At 40.3% G+C, this 17,134-nt stretch overlaps 2 non-coding genes and 1 pseudogene across 2 annotated transcripts; all 3 read right to left on the bottom strand.

Annotated features, from left to right (window-relative positions):
- Positions 1-1,660: 1,660 nt before the first annotated feature.
- Positions 1,661-1,732, bottom strand: TRNAC-GCA. Its single transcript has one exon. It is a non-coding gene; the product is annotated as a tRNA-Cys (tRNA).
- A 2,616-nt stretch (positions 1,733-4,348) lies between these two features.
- Positions 4,349-4,420, bottom strand: TRNAC-GCA. The gene has a single exon. It is a non-coding gene; the product is annotated as a tRNA-Cys (tRNA).
- Positions 4,421-13,508: 9,088 nt separating this feature from the next.
- LOC105505801 lies at positions 13,509-16,907 on the bottom strand (annotated as a pseudogene).
- Between the last annotated feature and the right edge of the window lie 227 nt (positions 16,908-17,134).

Raw genomic sequence — 17,134 nt, 5'->3', positions numbered from 1 at the left:
CCTTTTCTTCGTCCAAGATCCACTGGAACCTGACAGTCTTATGGGTTATTGTTATCTGGTAAATACAACAGAGAAGCACATCAAAATACATTGCCACCAAAATCCAAAGTGGCCCACAAAGCAATGGGCCTTGTTCTGTGTGGTGAGCAGTGTAAGGCATAGCTATATCTTTCACTTTAGAAGGCATATGCTGATGTGCCCCAGATGCTGGACTCCTAAAAGTTTTGTTTGTTTTTTTGTTGTTTTGTTTTGTTTGAAACGGAGTCTTGCTCTTGTCTCCCAGGCTGGAATGCAGTGGCACGATCTCAGCTCACTGCAACCTCCGCCTCCCTGGTTCAAGCAATTCTTTTGCCTCAGCCTCCTGAGTAGCTGTAATTACAGGCGCCAGCCACCACACCTGGCTAATTTTTGTACTTTTAGTACAGGTGGGGTTTCACCATGTGGGCCAGGCTGGTCTCGAACTCCTGACCTCAGGTGATCTGCCCACCTAGGCCTCCCAGAGTGCTGGGATTACAGGCATGAGCCACCACATCAGGCCCTAAAAGTTTTACCAGCGTAGCAGAACCTTAAATCGTTGTGGCCTTATCATCTACCCCTGATGTGATATGAAAAAAATGGCACATTATCCTTGTGATAGGTTTTCTAAAAATTCACAACCCCAGTCTAATCATGACAAATCCAAAGTGAGGGCATTCTGCAAAATATTTAACCAGGATTTTTCGTAAATGGATGTCAAGGTTAAAAGAAAAGTGACAAAAACAAGAAAAGACTGAGAAACTGTCACAGTCTAAAGAAGACTGAGACGTTACAAGGATAGCAACTAAATGCAACATGGTATCCTGGATTGAATCCTGGAGTGGAAAAAAAAAAAAAAAAGTAGCAGAAAAAATAAACTGGAGAAATCTGAATAGTCTGTCATTTGGTTAAAAGTGTTGCACCATTGCATGCCTGTATCAAAATATCTCATGTAACCCATAAATATATACATCTAGTCTATACTGACAAAAAGTAAAAAATAGTGTTGGACCAGGATTTATTTCACAGGTTCTTTTTTTATTTTATTATTACCTTTAATGGACATACAATAATTGTGATACAGTGTGATATCTTGATAAATGTATCCAGTGTATAATGATCATATTGGGGGTAATTAGCATATCCATCACCTCAAACATTTCATTTCATAGTTTTGATAAATATACCATGATTATGTAATATGTTAACACGTTGCAAGGTAGGTAAAGGGTATACAAAACCTCTCTATTGCTATCTTAACAATTCCTCTGTAAATCTAAAATTTACAGAATTTATAAACTCTTCCATGAAACCTAAAATAAATAAAAAACTTGAAGAAAGGGAGAGAAAAAGTACCTGGTTAATAAGATTAAATATACAGGAAAAAAGAGATAAAAACACATGTAAGAAAGCACACGTGTGTGTGTATGTGTCATGGTTTAGGACTGGGTTTGTGTGTGTGTATTAGAGGCAGGGTGAGTTTATGTGAGATGGTAGCTCTGCTGTAAGGGAACTAATGAGCCAAGGCACTTGCATGAACCTGAGAGTAAGCATCTGCTTAAATTTTGAGCCTTACGCACCTTTCTTGCCTTACCCTAGTCCAGGAGTTTTAATGAAGCTGCCAAGAGGAGCAAAAGTATGCCATAGGGGGTACCTGGATTTGAACCAGGGACCTCTTGATCTGCAGTCAAATGCTCTACCACTGAGCTACACCCCCTTGACACCAATAGGCTTCAAATAAACATTCATTCCATTTTTATGACCTGCAAAACACCTCATAAATACTTCTGGTGTCTAAGATTCCTTTTGAATTTAAACTCATCCCCAATTTCCTCCTAGCTGTACCATCTCTTGTTTTTCCCAGAGCATGTATACTCATTCTCTTCCCAGCACCTGAAGTTCAATGCTGTATTCTCAGTCTAATATCCCAGCTTTAAAAAATACACCACCATTTGCACATAGGTCTCTGGACACATCAATGAATGTTTTGAGCATTAGGGGCTACCAACAAGTATTGGACGTGGAAGGGATCTAAACTGGGTATCCACAAATGGACTTCAGATGTTCATGTTCAATTCTGAAATTATAGGCAAATATTATGTATTTGCACATATTGTATATTGTGCATATTTTCATCAAATTTTCAATAAAGACCTCATCCAGGACCAACTATCTCACTCCAGAGTAGAACAAAAAACAAAAACAAACAAACAAACAAACAACAGCAAAAACCAAAGAGAAAAACAAAGTACCCTGGATGTTCCAAAGCCCAAAATTCAATTTTGAACACCTCTGATTCCTATTCCTTTGAGTTCCAATCTGAGAACTCAATCTCGTGCATCTCCAAGATTGAGCAAAAGGTCAAGGAAATTTTTGTCAGTGCAACAAATTTTCCCTGATGAGGTCTGTCAGCTGCCATGGAGCCAGGGAACAAACAGCAGCCAGAGCTCCAGCTCACAAGCTGTCTGAGGGCCCCAGACACCCACTCCCAGCACTTGCCCAATCTGATGCCCAACCGGAGCCTCAGATTTCAAACCCAGTATACCCAAACCTAAGCTTATCATCTTCTTGTCCAAACCTGCCTCTCCATCTATTTTGCTTAGTTGTAATAATAATAGCTCACATATGTTGGGCATTTTCAATATGCCAGGCATGGTACTAAAAGTTCTACCGACAACCTCCCATGTAATTGTTACAAAAATCCTATAAAATCCGCATTAGTAGTATACAGGATGGAAACTGAGGCACAGATTGATTGGAATATCTAGCCCTAGGTCACACAGCTAGCAGGTGGTGGGGCCAGGATTCCAGCATAGGCTCAGACTGTGTGAAGAGCCCACCTGCTTAACCAGCTGAGCAGTCTCCTTCCTGTCTTGGTTGGAGATGCCACCACCCTGTACTCAGTCATCTAGACCAAAACACTTAAGGCAATTCTAGGCTCCTCCCACCCTCTCCTCCCCAATTCCAGTGAATCACTAGGTGCTATTGATTTTATCTTTGACATTGCTCAAATCCATCTCCACCCCTACACTGTCAGTGCCACCACCTCCTAAATATCCTCCCGGCCTCCCGGCCTCCACCCCCACATCCACTCTGTACTGCTTCCAGAGCAGCCTGTTGGAAAAGTAAGTCCATCTAGATCACTGCCCTTTAAACGCCTTCACAATAAACTTCAAGTCTCTTAGCACGGCATGCAGTTCTTCTCTTCTGACTTTTACCTGTCTCCTCTGCTTCAGCGTTATCTTTTGACACTCCCCATGTCACATTTTGTGCTCCAGCTGCCTCCATCTGTATCTACCTGGCTCCAGCTCTGCTGCGCTGTTTCCTCTGCCTAGAATTGCAACCACCCTTCTCCACAACTCCACCTCCATTCCACCCTCCATCCGTCAGCTCCTCCAGATGCTTACTTTCACCTCCCCTCCTCTGGACAGATGTAATCACTGCCTCTTCTGTGTTACTGCACCTATCACAGCGAGGTACAGCACATACACTCTATTTTCTTATTCTATATGCCTACATCCTGAATGAGGGGAGGGGCTAATGTCTTATTCACCTCTGGGTTCACACTTTGCATGGTTCTGGTACACAGTAGGTGCCCAGTGTATGTTGTTCAGACTGATCTAAAAACAGAGCATTGCCTGTATTGTGGGTGGGAGTTACACCTGACTTCTGGCTCCATGCCTGGGTCCTGAGTGAAGTTACCCAATGTAGGGGTACTTGGCTGTAGGAAATGAACAGGGGATGGAAGGTAATAGAAATCCTTAAGATTTAAAGAGGAAAAAGTGCAGTTCCTTAAACTTCAGACCAGTTCTTGTTCACCTCCCCTAAAATGTTCTGTGGATAAAACTCTATTCCTTCGCTTTCCCCAGGGCAATGCAAAGTGTGGGCACAGTCACTAAGTCCTTGATTTTCCTTGTAGCCAGCAGGTTCTGAAACTCTATGGGTAATTACAGGACTGTGGGAACATTGCCTAGTAGGATTTTGTCACAAAGATTTTAACATTAGGAGAGCAGTATGTGTAGTATACTTAAGTCAGGGAGAGTGTGTGCTCTCGGTTCAAATCCTGAATCTGCCCTTTATAGCTTTTTGACCTTGAGTGAATTACTAAGTATCTCCAACTCTCAGCCTCCTCATGTAAAACGGAAATACAAACAAGCATCTATCTTGTAAAACTGTGGTCAGAAATAGAGGAGAATCAATGTAAAGGGCCTAGACTGGCATGTACTAAGAATGCAGGCAAGGGACATTAGTTATTATTCAATCAGCCATGAGCCATAGAAGATAAGAAGTCAAAGTCAATCCATGTTCTTCTGAAACAAAAACACAAATGCATAGGGGGCACCTGGATTTGAACCAGGGACCTCTTGATCTGCAGTCAAATGCTCTACCCCTGAGCTATACCCCCACACTGGTAAGCTTGCTTTTATAGTCTATCTCTCTCTCTCTGTCTCTCAACATTCTGATTCTAAAAACCTCCAGTGACTCAGGGGAGCTATAATTAGAATGTTGTCTGAAGGAAGTCTGGGCATTACAAGCTTTAGAAGAGGTTTATTATGAAAAAAGACAGGACTCCTGATCTCAGGAGCCAAGAAACTCTTCTTAGACTGGCCAGAACCCAGAGCCTTATTCCTATCCACCATATCTCACAGAAGGCAAACCTCAGTTCCAAGTAAAAATAATCAGATTCTCCACAAATGGCAACAGCACTATAATGTGGATGACTGGATTCCTGTCGAGTTTCTATTAGCCAAGGCTCCTAGCAACTGAGATTCTTATTCCTCTTCATGACTTCACAGAATTGAGCTCATAACTGGAACTCCAGATATTTGTTGCATTAAATTGACTCTGGAAAAAAATATGTATAAATAACAATTTGTGTGAGATAGCTTTTCCAAGCCACAACTGTAAGATGATTTTAGTCACACAAAAACAGATGGTCAGTGAGTTACACTCTTGTGTAACATAACTTGCCTGAAATGTGGAACATTGTCGACTTTGAAAGGTTATTTGATGAAGAGAAACAAGACTCGAGATGAGAGTCTCTTAATCAACCAAGTAAATAATTTATCCTGGTCCTACCACCAAAGATGCATTTTCGACTTGTAAACACAAGCACAATTACAGCAACCTGTATTTCCTGACCTCATAAACATCTCCTCTCACCCTAATAAATTGTGCAGGTGCTTCTTATGTAAATCTTACATGTTTGAGTCTTTCTTCTGCCAATTTCCTAGGCCACTTACATTATTCAGGCATTTCCAAGGGATCCTATGTTTGGGATGATCATTTTGTGTCAGAGTTTTGGTTGGTTGGAAGCGTAGAAGAGGCTCCCCTGCCTTAGGCTGGAACTGAATGCTAAGAAAAGAATCACAATGCATGTTTTGCTCATTGTTCTTTCCTCATGCTGGCCATCAGGGAGTTGAGATTTTAACAGTAGCAGACGTACTGTGTGCTTCATATCAAAGAACTCCAGTGCTGGAAGGGTTTTAGAGATCATTATTTCATCCACTTCTTCTTGTACACTAAGAAACAGAGATTAAGAGAAGCCAAAGAGCCTTACTTAAAATCACAAGCATGTCAGTGGCAGGATATGGACTGGGATCCACTCTACTTAGAGCCCATTAGACGGCGGGGGGGTCCTTTGGAAGCTCCCACTGCCTGAAACAATACAAGTGTTCAAAAAATGCTCGTGGGATAAATATCAGGCTGTAGTTGTATACAGGTTGACCAACCATCCTGGTTTACTGGGGACTTACCCAGTTTTAGTACTAAATGTTCTACATCCCAGGAAAGCTTTCAGTTCCAGGAAATTCCTCAGAAAATTGGGTATTTTCTAAACATTATCACTTACTTTTTCCATCGTCACAGTTTCTATCATTTCCATATACCTTCTATAGTAGTATTTACTTATTATGTGTCTTGCAGTCAACTTACTGCTTTTTTACTTAGCCTCATCCTGACCAAAAATATCCTTGAAATCATGCTAGTTGTATTTCTTTTTACTGTACATCAAAATAAATAGATAAAACTATTAAAGTATGTTAAAATCATATTTAACATGTTCCATTTACAACTTGCCATGCATGCTTCTCAACACTTTACTAATACTAATTCATTTAATCCTCAAGACAATCCAATGAGGGAGGAAATATTATCATCTTTACCTTACAAATGAGAAAACTGAGGCACAGTGAAGTTAAATAACTTGCCCAAGGTCACACAGCTAGCCAACTTGTCCATATGTCCCCAAAGTCATCCTGGAAACCCTCAGTGGTAACCATAGTTACTTATCAATTTAATATTTTAACCTGACTGGGCCACAGGGTGTTCAGACATTTGGTTAAATGTGATTCTGGGTGTCTGAGAAGGTGTTTCTGGATGAGATTAACATTTGAATGAGCAGACTGAGTAATGCAGGTTGCCCTCCCTAACGTAGGTGGGTTTCCTCCAATCAAGTTGAGATCCAAATACAGCAAAAATGCTGAGTGAGAGGGGACTCCTCTGGCCTGACTGCTTTGAGCTGGGACATCAGTCTTTTCCAGCCTCTGGACTCAAAATGAAACATCAGCTCTTCTTGAGCCTCCAACCTGCTGACTTTCAGCCTGAAACTATACCATCAGCAATCCTGGGTCTCCAGCTTGCTAACTAGAGATCTCGGGCTTTCTCAGCCTCTGTAATCATATGAGCTAATTCCTCATAATAAATGTCTTTCTATATGTATACATGTGTATGTGTGTGTGCAAGCATATACCTATATACATATACATGTGTGTATATATGTGTGTATGTGTGTGTATATATATATATTTGTGTGTGTGTATGCGCACACACGTACGTATTTGGTTCTTTTTCTCTAGAGAACCCTGACTAATACACACAGAATACTTGGGAAGAATAGTCAGGTCTGCACTAGTTTTGAGGATCCTGTCCATATTTGTTGAGATGGTATAAACCCCATGAGGCCCAAAACAGCACCTGCCACAAGACAGGAGCCGAACTGATCTGCTCCTATGTTCCTAACCCTCTGCCACCGTGAGGCCACATACATGAATTTGCTCTCAGTGCTCTCAAAACGTAAGCAAAAGTAAAAGTTAATGTTTGTTTTCATTATAAGGTATATAAGTCAAACAATCTGGTCTGATTCCAAAGCCTAGCACTCAAAGATTTTCATCAGAGCCACAAAAAAGGAGGGGATTACAAAACAAAACATCTTGCAGAGATCTCAGAAAAATAATTGTGGCAATTCTTCAAAATATGTTCAACCACTGAGTTCCAAACCACGTATCTGACAAGGGGTTAATATCCAAAATATGTAAGAACTCATACAATTCAATAGAAAAAAAACCAAATAGATCAATTAAAAAGTGGGCAAAGGACATAAACAGACATTTTCTCAAAGATGGCATACAAACAGTCATCAATTACATAAAAAAAGTTCTCAACATCATCAATCATCATAGAAATGCAAATCAAATGAAATATCACTTCACACCGGTTAGGGTGACTATTAGCAAAAAGACAAGAAATAACAAGTGTTAGCGAGGACATGAAGAAAACCTCAGGTTTCATATCCACAGGAAATGAAATCAGTATCTCAAAGAGATATCTGCACCCTCATGTTTATTGAAGCATTATTCACAATAGCAAAGACATGGAAACAACCTAAGTGTCCAGCAACAGATGAATGCATAAAGAAAGTATGTGTGTGTGTGTATATATATAATATATATACACATACATATATATACTTATATGTATATATACGTATATATACATATACATATATACTTATATACTTTATATACTTATATATACACATATATGCTTATATATGTGTATATACTTATATATACACATATTTATATACACACACATAAACACAATGGAATATTATTCAGCTATTAAAAAGAAGGAAATCTTGCCATTTGTGATAACATGGATGCAACTTGAGTGCATCATGCTAAGTGAAAAAGTTGGACAGAGAAAGAGAAATACTATATGATCTCACTTACATGAGGAATCTAAAAAGAGTCGAACTTATAGATGTGTAGTAGGATGGTGGTTGCTGGGTGCTTACTGGTGGGAGAAATAGGGTGATATTGGTCAAATAGTTAAAAACTTTCCATTATAGCACGAATAAGTTCTTTGGATCTAATGTACAGCATTGTGTCTATAGGTAATAATAAATGCTGTATTATATACTTGAAATTTGCCTAGAAAGTAAATCTTAAAGGTTCTCACAATTTTTAAAAATGGTAACTATGTAAGGTAATGGAAGTGTTAACTAACTTGATTGTAATAATCATTGCACAATGTATATGTATATAAAATTATAACATTGTATATCTTAAATATACACAATTTTATTAGCCAATTATACCTCAATGAAGCCAGGAAAAAATTTAAATTTTCAGTAATCAGAAGGGTTTTCCCCTTATATCAAGATGTTGCTCCTCAATTGAATTTTTTTCACTTTTTAATCCAAAGTTTACTCATCTGTAAAATGCAGATGTTGCAATTAGAAGATCTACTAAATTTGTTCTAATCCTGACAATTAATGGCTCACAAATTCAAATGTTACTTTCTCATGGAGGACCAAGTCAGAAAGTACAAAGATGGCCAAATAATGGCAGAACAAAATGATTAAACTGTGTGAGAGATTTCAAATACAATCCTACATTAAAAAGAAAATACATTCTTACCACGGCCACAAGATTCACCTTCAACCTTACTATCTTAATTTTTCCCCATATTAGTTTGCACAAAATATTTGCTCTTATAAATGCCTATGTCCTATGAAAAGATGCTGAACATCCCTAATTATAAGTAAATGCAAATCAAAACCACAATGAGACATTGCCTCACACCTGTTACGATAACCACTATCAAAAGAACAAAATAACAAGGGTTGTTGAGGATGTGGAGAAATTGAAACTCTTGTGTACTGTTGGTGAGAATGTGTAATTATTACGGAAGATAACATGGAGGTTTCTTAAAAACTTAGAAATAAAATTATCATATGATCCAACAATTCTACTTCTAGGTATTATCCAAAAGAATTCAAAGCAGGATCTCAAAAGACAGTTGCAGATCTATGTTCATTGCAGTATTATTCACAGAGCCAAGAGGTGAAAGTCACCCAAATGTTCATCAACAGATTAATGAGTAAAGAAAATGTGGAATATTACTCAGCCTTTAAAAATAAGGAAATTCTGTCCCATGCCTCATCATGGATGAACCTCGAGTTATGCCAAGTGAAATAAGGCAGTTGCAGAAGGATAAATATTGTAGGAGTCTAACCATATGAAGTATCTTAAGCAGTAAAAACCACAGAAACAGAAAGTAGAAATGTGGTTGCCAAAGGGCTAGGTGGTTGGGGAGGCAAAAATTAGTGTTTAGTTGGTATAGAGTTTCAGTTTTGCAAGATAAAAGCTTCTAGAATTGTGTTGCACAATGATGTGAATGTACTTAATGCTATTGAACTATACAATTAAAATGCCTAATATGGTACATTTAATGCTATATAATGTTTTACCACATTAAAAAAAAAAAAAAAAAAAAGAATTGCTCCTTTATGGTATACAGGAAAGAACATTGGGCTATGAAGTCAACGTCAACTCTGATCAATCAGTCTGACCTTTGGGCAAGCCCCTGAATCTCTCTAGATCCTCCAGCCTTCAGCTGCAGAGAGATGAAGCTGGAGTTGATGATCTCTCAAGACTCCTCCAACTTCAAACATTCCATTCTAAATAAATGAGTTGCTTTACCTTTAAAGAAGTTGGAAGTAAGTATTTCCAGAAGCAAATACTTAGACTCTTATGCATGTTCAAAGACATACCAAACATAGACACAGCTGTATGAAAGTATGTTCTGGAATGAAGCTTAGAGCACATTTAATATTCAATCATTGTTACTAAATTAATTCTAAGTCTTAGCACACTTATTTATATAGTTTTTGATTCTTTATTTTTGTTTTGATAATCTTTTTAGATGTATACTGTCTCAATCTCATTTGGAAGTAAGCGAAATACGTACCATAAAGAAATAATTAAAATATTCTAGCAGCTCTGAAGGAAAACTACCTCAATTTAAAACTCCTTGATTATATCACCTAGGAACAGCAAGTTAATGTATTATATTAATGTTGCTGAAAGCAATTCAGCTCTCAAAGGGCCCTGATTTACTTCTAGGAAGTGAATTTGGCTTGAGAAAAAAAAAAAACTATGCATATCTTTTGTCAATTTGACCAAGCTCCCATGGCCTGAAATAGCTTTAATCTTTTCCTTACAGGGAAACTCCCTTATTTATCTGGGTCCTCTACCCTACCTGAGCTAAAGAATACCTAAGCCCAGTCCCTCATTTTGTGTAAGGGGCCTGAGACATTAGTGTCTGTCTGCTCCCCACTATAGGAACCAGGTCCATATGTTTCATTATCACCAGTCTCTATGCCCAGGGACTGCCAGATCCCTGCTCCAGAACCAAACCCAAGGTTCAGAGCTCTGCTCCCTATGAACAAGTGAGCCAGGTACTAGCTTCCTCTCTTCTCAAATCTCCTAGAATTACCTGAGTCCATTTCTCAAGGACAAGGAAGAGTAACTCAGAGCCTACAGGGCAGAGACTAGAGCCATGGGAGATCATTCTCAGATAGTAAGTATAATAGCAAACTAAGTCCTAATAAAGGAATTAGCCACATGTGCCTTGGGGATTTCAGAATTGCTGTGAACCAGTGGCTGCTGTGTGCCTCCTATTTTCTCACTTTCTGAATGGGAGTATCTACTGCAGTTATCCTATTCCTGTTCCACCACCGTAGGACAGATCATCAGTCTCTTTAATTTACAGGTTTTCAGACTGAGAAGGATGGTACTTAAGAAGATGGACTTGAGGAACCATGCTGCAGGAGCCTCAATTGCATGTGGACTTTGAGTCTGAGCCTGATTTAGTAATGGAATAAGATTTTTCTAGAGTCTTTGGTGAAGTGAATATACTTTGCATGTGGGAGGAAAGTAAACAATACTGGTCATAAGACAGATTGTGTTTTAACATATGACCCCAATTTCTTTAATGTTTTTCTCATTGAATGTTTCCTCCATTTAATTCAGGCCAGCGGCTCAGGACTTCTACACCAACAGGCTATGACAAAAGTAATGCTGTGTGACTTCTGAGGCTAGGTCTGAAAAGGACGTGCAGCTTCTACCTCCTTCTCCTGGGATCCTCGCTCTTGGATCCCAGCCACCATGCTATGAGGAAGTCCAAGCTGCCACATGGAAAAGCTGAACACCTGAGGCTGATGTCCCACTAGCACCAGTCTCTACGTAGGTATTCAGGCCAACAGCCCCAACTAAGGTCCAACAAGATATGTGAGTGAACAAGTCTTTAGATCATTCCAGCCCTAGCTGAAACTATCTGCCTGTATTTCCCATCATTGCTGTACCTGTTGGGGCATTCTACCATCTCATGCCTCAACCAGGATGAGAGATTGCAGTGCCTTTGGGTCCTGTTCCTTTTCTGTCTTGCTGACTATCCCTCACCACCATCAAACACACTAGGCTACACCCAAACCCTGTCCTTCCTCTCACCTGCTTTGATTTGCTCTGATAAACTGCGCTGCCTTATAGCTGAATCTCAAAATAGTACAAACACAATGGTGCATAACATGACTATAATTAGGTAGTAAATAAGGAGAATGAAGTCGTAGTCTAATACTTGACACTTAGCATTATAATCTGTTGAGATGAGCCTGAGACTTCTGATTTTTTTGTTTTGGCACCTAAATCTAGCAAATTGCACTACGTCTCCATCTCTACACTGATATAGTACAAGAACCAATGATCAATGGATGACAAGCTTTTACAAATCTCCAGCTTCACTTGGTAGAACCCCAAACCAGATACAACTGCCTCAGACCCCTCTCCAGGCAATCCAGGATTCCCTATCAGGAGGGGAGTGCAGCAAGCAACAACTTCCTGGTCAGTAGCTACCACTCCTCCTACACACTCAGTCTCCTTTGGACCTGAAATCTCAAGCCTTCAAAGAAGTGAGATGTTCTCCTTCTCCCAAAATGCCATCTGGCACACAGCCCCTAAGCCTCTGCTCTCTACTTCCTTCTGCCAGGCAATGCCATCAACACTCTTCTCACTGAAAGGCCATGTGTTACATGTTGCTACAATAATCCTCAAGATACTGAAAGTAATGCCAAGTGAAAGACCAAGGGGGTGGGTGGAGGGCTAATGGGCTGGATGAAATAGCCACTTGATTGCTAGTTCATACAAGATGTGGCAGCAACTCTTTTTCTGGCTTGAGATCTTGGATGTCACATCTTAGAATCAGGTGGCAAAGCATCTGTGAAGGGCAATGTGGCATCCCAGGCAGTGGGTGGTGAGATCAGGAAGAAAAAATGGAAATCAACAGATGGTGGATCCTACAGCTGAGAACCGATTCTTCAATTTGAAATGGTTAGAATAAACATTTTAAATGGAGCTTGGTAAAGATCGAGTTATTTTACCATTGACCAAGCTCTTGGCCTCTAAAAGGTCTTAAATTTTTATTTCCTTTGCTTTCATGAAAGTTTCTTTGCTTTCCAGGAACTTCAGGGGGAAAAGGTTAAGTAATGGAGGGAGGGAAGAGAGAGGGGTTGGCAGATCAAACCCAGGACTTAAAAGTCCCAGATTCAAACCTTGAAATCCCCAGATATTTTATGTTATAAAAAGATGTCCCACTTTCAGAATCCAGTTCTGTAAATAGTTTTCAGAAGTCAGGGGACTTGCAAAGATTTAATTTGCCTGACAAAAAATTTCATTGGCATTTTCTATATTTCCTAGTGCCACCCTCTATGATTTTCGATCCCTAAACATCTAAATTAATGTGGACATCTGCTTCTAGCAAATATAGTCAGAGCTGCCCTGCCACTGCCTATTTGCAATCATAAAACCATAGGAATAAAAGGAAGAAGAAGTTAAATGGAACAACTCAGCCCAGCTTCCTGGAACTAGGGCCTTTTGTAACTTGCTCCCCTCCTCCTACCCCGTATCCTGCCCCCTCTCACCATGTCCCAATCTAATGTCGTAATTCAACTGCCAAATACGCGTAATAGGAAACATAAACCACAATCCCATTTGTTCTATAATCATTCAAACATCACCAAGTTTTTGTCAGGACAGAAAAATGAAAACTATGTGAATAAAAACTACATTCAAGGAATCTGTACACCCCCAGCCATTTAAGCCACAAGCTTATAATGAGGAGAATCTCACACTTTCTGGAAAGGTTGGCACTTTGCTCCTGGCCTGATGGTCATTATGTCTCCCCGACTTGGCTCCGGCTGCAGGCCAGCACTGTCCAGTGGCCATGGAATGTGGACTGTGAATGCAAGCTACCTATGCCATCTTAAATTTCCTAGTAGCCACAGTCAAAGAGGAAAAAGAAACAGACTACATTAATCTTAATCATACTTTTTGATTTTGTGTTTTTTTCAGTTTGAGAGCAGGTACTGTTTATTAATGGGCCAGATTAGAAAAAATAATCGTGGTAGGCACGTTTATTCTTCTAATAAGCCTATTGATCTGGTCTTCCCTGTTGTCAGCAACTCCACCTTCTACAAAATTGGTCTTTTTCTTCATTCCACCTTGTTGAGAGGATAATTTGAAGGTCCACAGGAAGTTATTTTTTCCAACAGTATAGATCCCATGAATCAGATCCTCTATGTAGATGATGCCATATTAACCAAGAGATAGAGCAATCAAAGTATTATCTGTCGGAGCAAGTCGCTTCTTATTGATTTTGCTATAGCCATGTTTGTAGATTAGTTTATTTACTGGCTTCTGATTTGGGTATGCTCATGCAATATATGGTTCTACAAACCTCAGCATGTTATTGAATCCCTGCTGAGCTTCACAAAGTTTCTATGGAAGATTTGACGAAGGCAACGAAGTTGCAACACCTTTCAGACCTTTGGGCTCACCCAGTTGATAACCTCTGATCCTGATGACAAAAGCCAATTTGGGTTCTGCAGGTACACAGAAGTTGCCAGCTTTTCTTGCCATCCTCGCCATTCGAATTTCAGTTCTGTACATCTGCCTATATTCCTTGTGATAGTGCTTTGCTTTTTCATAGATAAGCTTCCTCCTTACCTTTTGAAGCATCTTTTGGGCAAACTTATTTCTCAGGTGCTTGATCATCAGCTCTGCGAAATTCCTTCACTTTTTCTTAAGGGATTCTGGTACAGCAGGAACCTTCTTCTTCTCTTCGACACCCTCCCTGGTTCCAGCCGGAAAAGAGAGTTGATAATACTTTTTAACCCAGTACCTCCAAAATCATTTCAGCATATAACCTATTTGTTAAAAAAAATTGAAATATCTTATAGTCTCTTTCACACAAATTCTTCAAAACTCAGTATTTACACAATTCAGACTAGTCCCATTTTAGGTCCTCGATAGGTGGCTAGTGACTAGCTTAATAGATAGCACAGGTGTACGCAGATAAGCCTTTCCTTATTTATACGGCAAAATGTGTTCCTTTCTAAAAGAAAATGCCCCTCCTGAGTCAGGCAACTGGAAATAGTAATTCCTTTTCCTTAAATAAGCTTACCAGATAAAACACAAAACACCTACTTAAATTTGAATTTCCGATAAGTAACAGATTATTTTTAGTATAACTATGTCCTAGTATTGCATGGAACATACTTATGCTATAAAAATTCCTCAACGTTTATCTGAAATTCAAATTTAACTGGGCTTCCGGTATTTTTATTTGGTAAATCTAGCAACCTCACCTGAATTCAACTCAAGTAAGAAATGGAGGGGGAGGAATAAAATATGGCAGCTGCTGAAGGCAGCAGCAGATGATGGTGCACCAGGAAGTCAGAGGCAGGCCTGCCGGGACAGCCACTGTAAGAACCACCATCATTAAGGGTGAGTAATGGAAGCACCTGGGAAAGCACCAGGCTGAGCAGCAGGGGTCGCCACCTCTCTGGAGCCTGTGCCCGTGCGCCTTGTTTTCTCTTTCTCTTTCCATGAATTTTACCAAGATACCTGCACATCTTGTAAGGATACACATTTTGCAAGACCTTGGTCTTAACATGGCACCTGCAGCTTTAAATTTTGCTATGGATTTTCCATGCTAATAAAAAAAAAAATTAGGGGCTGGGCGCGGTGGCTCCCGCCTGTAATCCCAGCACTTTGGGAGGGCAAGGTGGGCAGATCACGAGGTCAGGAGTTTGAGGACCAGCCTGGCCAACATGGTCAAACCCCATCTCTACTAAAAAATTGCACAAATTAGCCAGGTGTGGTGGCACGTGCCTGTAATCTCAACTACTCAGGAGGCTGAAGCAGAATTGCTTGAACTCGGGAGGTGAAGGTTGCAGTGAGCCAAGATAGCACCACTGCACTCCAGCCTGGGCAACAGAGCAAGACTCCATCTCAAAAAAGAAAAGAAAAGAAACATATATATTAATCAGAGCTCATGCCATGGGCGAAGAGATAGAAGTATTGAGTTTTTTCCTTCACTAGGTATTCTTTTGTGTGCTCCAAGTGAGAGGCGGGAGGCATACTCAAAACATTTTCCTAAAATTCCTAAAAATTCCAAAACAGTAACCTAGTTAGAGCTAAGGGGCATAAGGATTACAGAACTTTTGAGAAAATGTTTTCTTCAGACGGCTAATGCGCTCAGCTAAGATCCAGACAGTCTGATGCAGTAGGTCAGGGGTGGGGCCTGAGAATTTGCAATTCTAACAGTTTCCCAGGTGATGCTAATACTGCCAGTCCAGGAAACACGCTTTGAAAACCACTGTTTTAGATTATGAGAGTGTTTCCATGGGGATATAAATAGCCCTTCTGAAGACGTTTTGCTGTGTTCTATAGTTACAGTTTCCTCAAACTAAAAACTCAGAGAAGATAAACTGCTTCAGCAGTGATCCTGTGGGCCAGTGGCCTCTGTTATTGCTGTTGACCATGCAAGTGAAGGATGCAGGTTATTCACATCATGAGTCAGATGGCTTATTTGCAACACTGCAGGCTGGAGAAAGAAGTGACTCAAAGGTGATCTATTGAGAAAGGTATCCCAAGCTAGACTCTTCCCACTTCCTGGTCACCTCTTCCCCCTCCACCCTTCATCCATTGTGCTTCCTCCTCATCAGCCCTGAATTTCCCCAGTCTATCCATCTACCTCAGCCTCCAGCCAATCCTATGCTGGGTCACGGGAGGGTGACCGTAGCCAAACCTCAAGGCTACCACCACCCAGAAAGTTTTTTACCTAGCCAGCTCAGTGGTAGTTAGCAGGCCCACTTGGTAGCAATGTTTTCGGGTCCCCAGAATCACTAGACAGTTACTTTCCTGTCCTGGAGGAGAGAGCTCGACATATTGGTCCCAGGCAAATGAAGAAGACGAAACTCTATATCAGGGCAGTAACAATGAGCCGCCATGAGATTTTCAGCATTTACAAAAGGCATTCTTCTGTTTAACCTTTTCTGACTCAATACCTTATCTCTAGGCACCTTCCATCAGCCTTCCTTTCCAGCAGGCTTCTGGGAGGGACATTGTTCTCCTCCCTCTTTTATGGATTTCCTTTTAGAGCTCTCTCCAAGGCTTCCCTTTCCCCAGGCCCCCCTTGCCCATGCCATCCATCCAGTAAGGACCAAACACTACCCATTTAAGGACTTTATCACTAAATTAGAGTTTTAAAGAATGCCCAGATCAAACATAAGGAAGCCCCAAAGATTCAAAACACCTTATCACATTCTCCTAGACTTTGTCTCTCTTCTATCCCAAGAAGCCCAGTTACCGTTTCTGCTCTCTTTTATCTCCAAGGATAGAGAACATCAGCCACATCAGCCATCTTGTGCCCTGCTTGCTGAGAGGAGCTTTTCTTCCATGAAGATCCCTTGATGCAGAGCCCTTCATTTTGGCAAGAAAGAAAGTTTAGGGAAGATCAATAATGGTGACCTAGGAGGATATTTAGCTTCCTCTTTATCTCGAGTGAAAAATACTCCTGAGAGGAACTTAAAAAGGATCTTCGAGAACCAATGGAGAGGCAGCATGCTGGCTACAACAAAGACCTGATTTTCACTAAGTGTCTGCTTAGAATTTCACCCAGAGCTGTGGCTAGACAAACCCTAGCCTTGTCCCCA

The sequence above is a fragment of the Colobus angolensis genome, unplaced genomic scaffold, assembly GCF_000951035.1.
Source record: "Colobus angolensis palliatus isolate OR3802 unplaced genomic scaffold, Cang.pa_1.0 Scaffold129, whole genome shotgun sequence".
Classification (NCBI taxonomy): Eukaryota; Metazoa; Chordata; class Mammalia; order Primates; family Cercopithecidae; genus Colobus; species Colobus angolensis.
The sequence above is the reverse complement of the archived record's forward strand: the minus strand, read 5'-3'. Positions and strand labels throughout refer to the sequence as shown.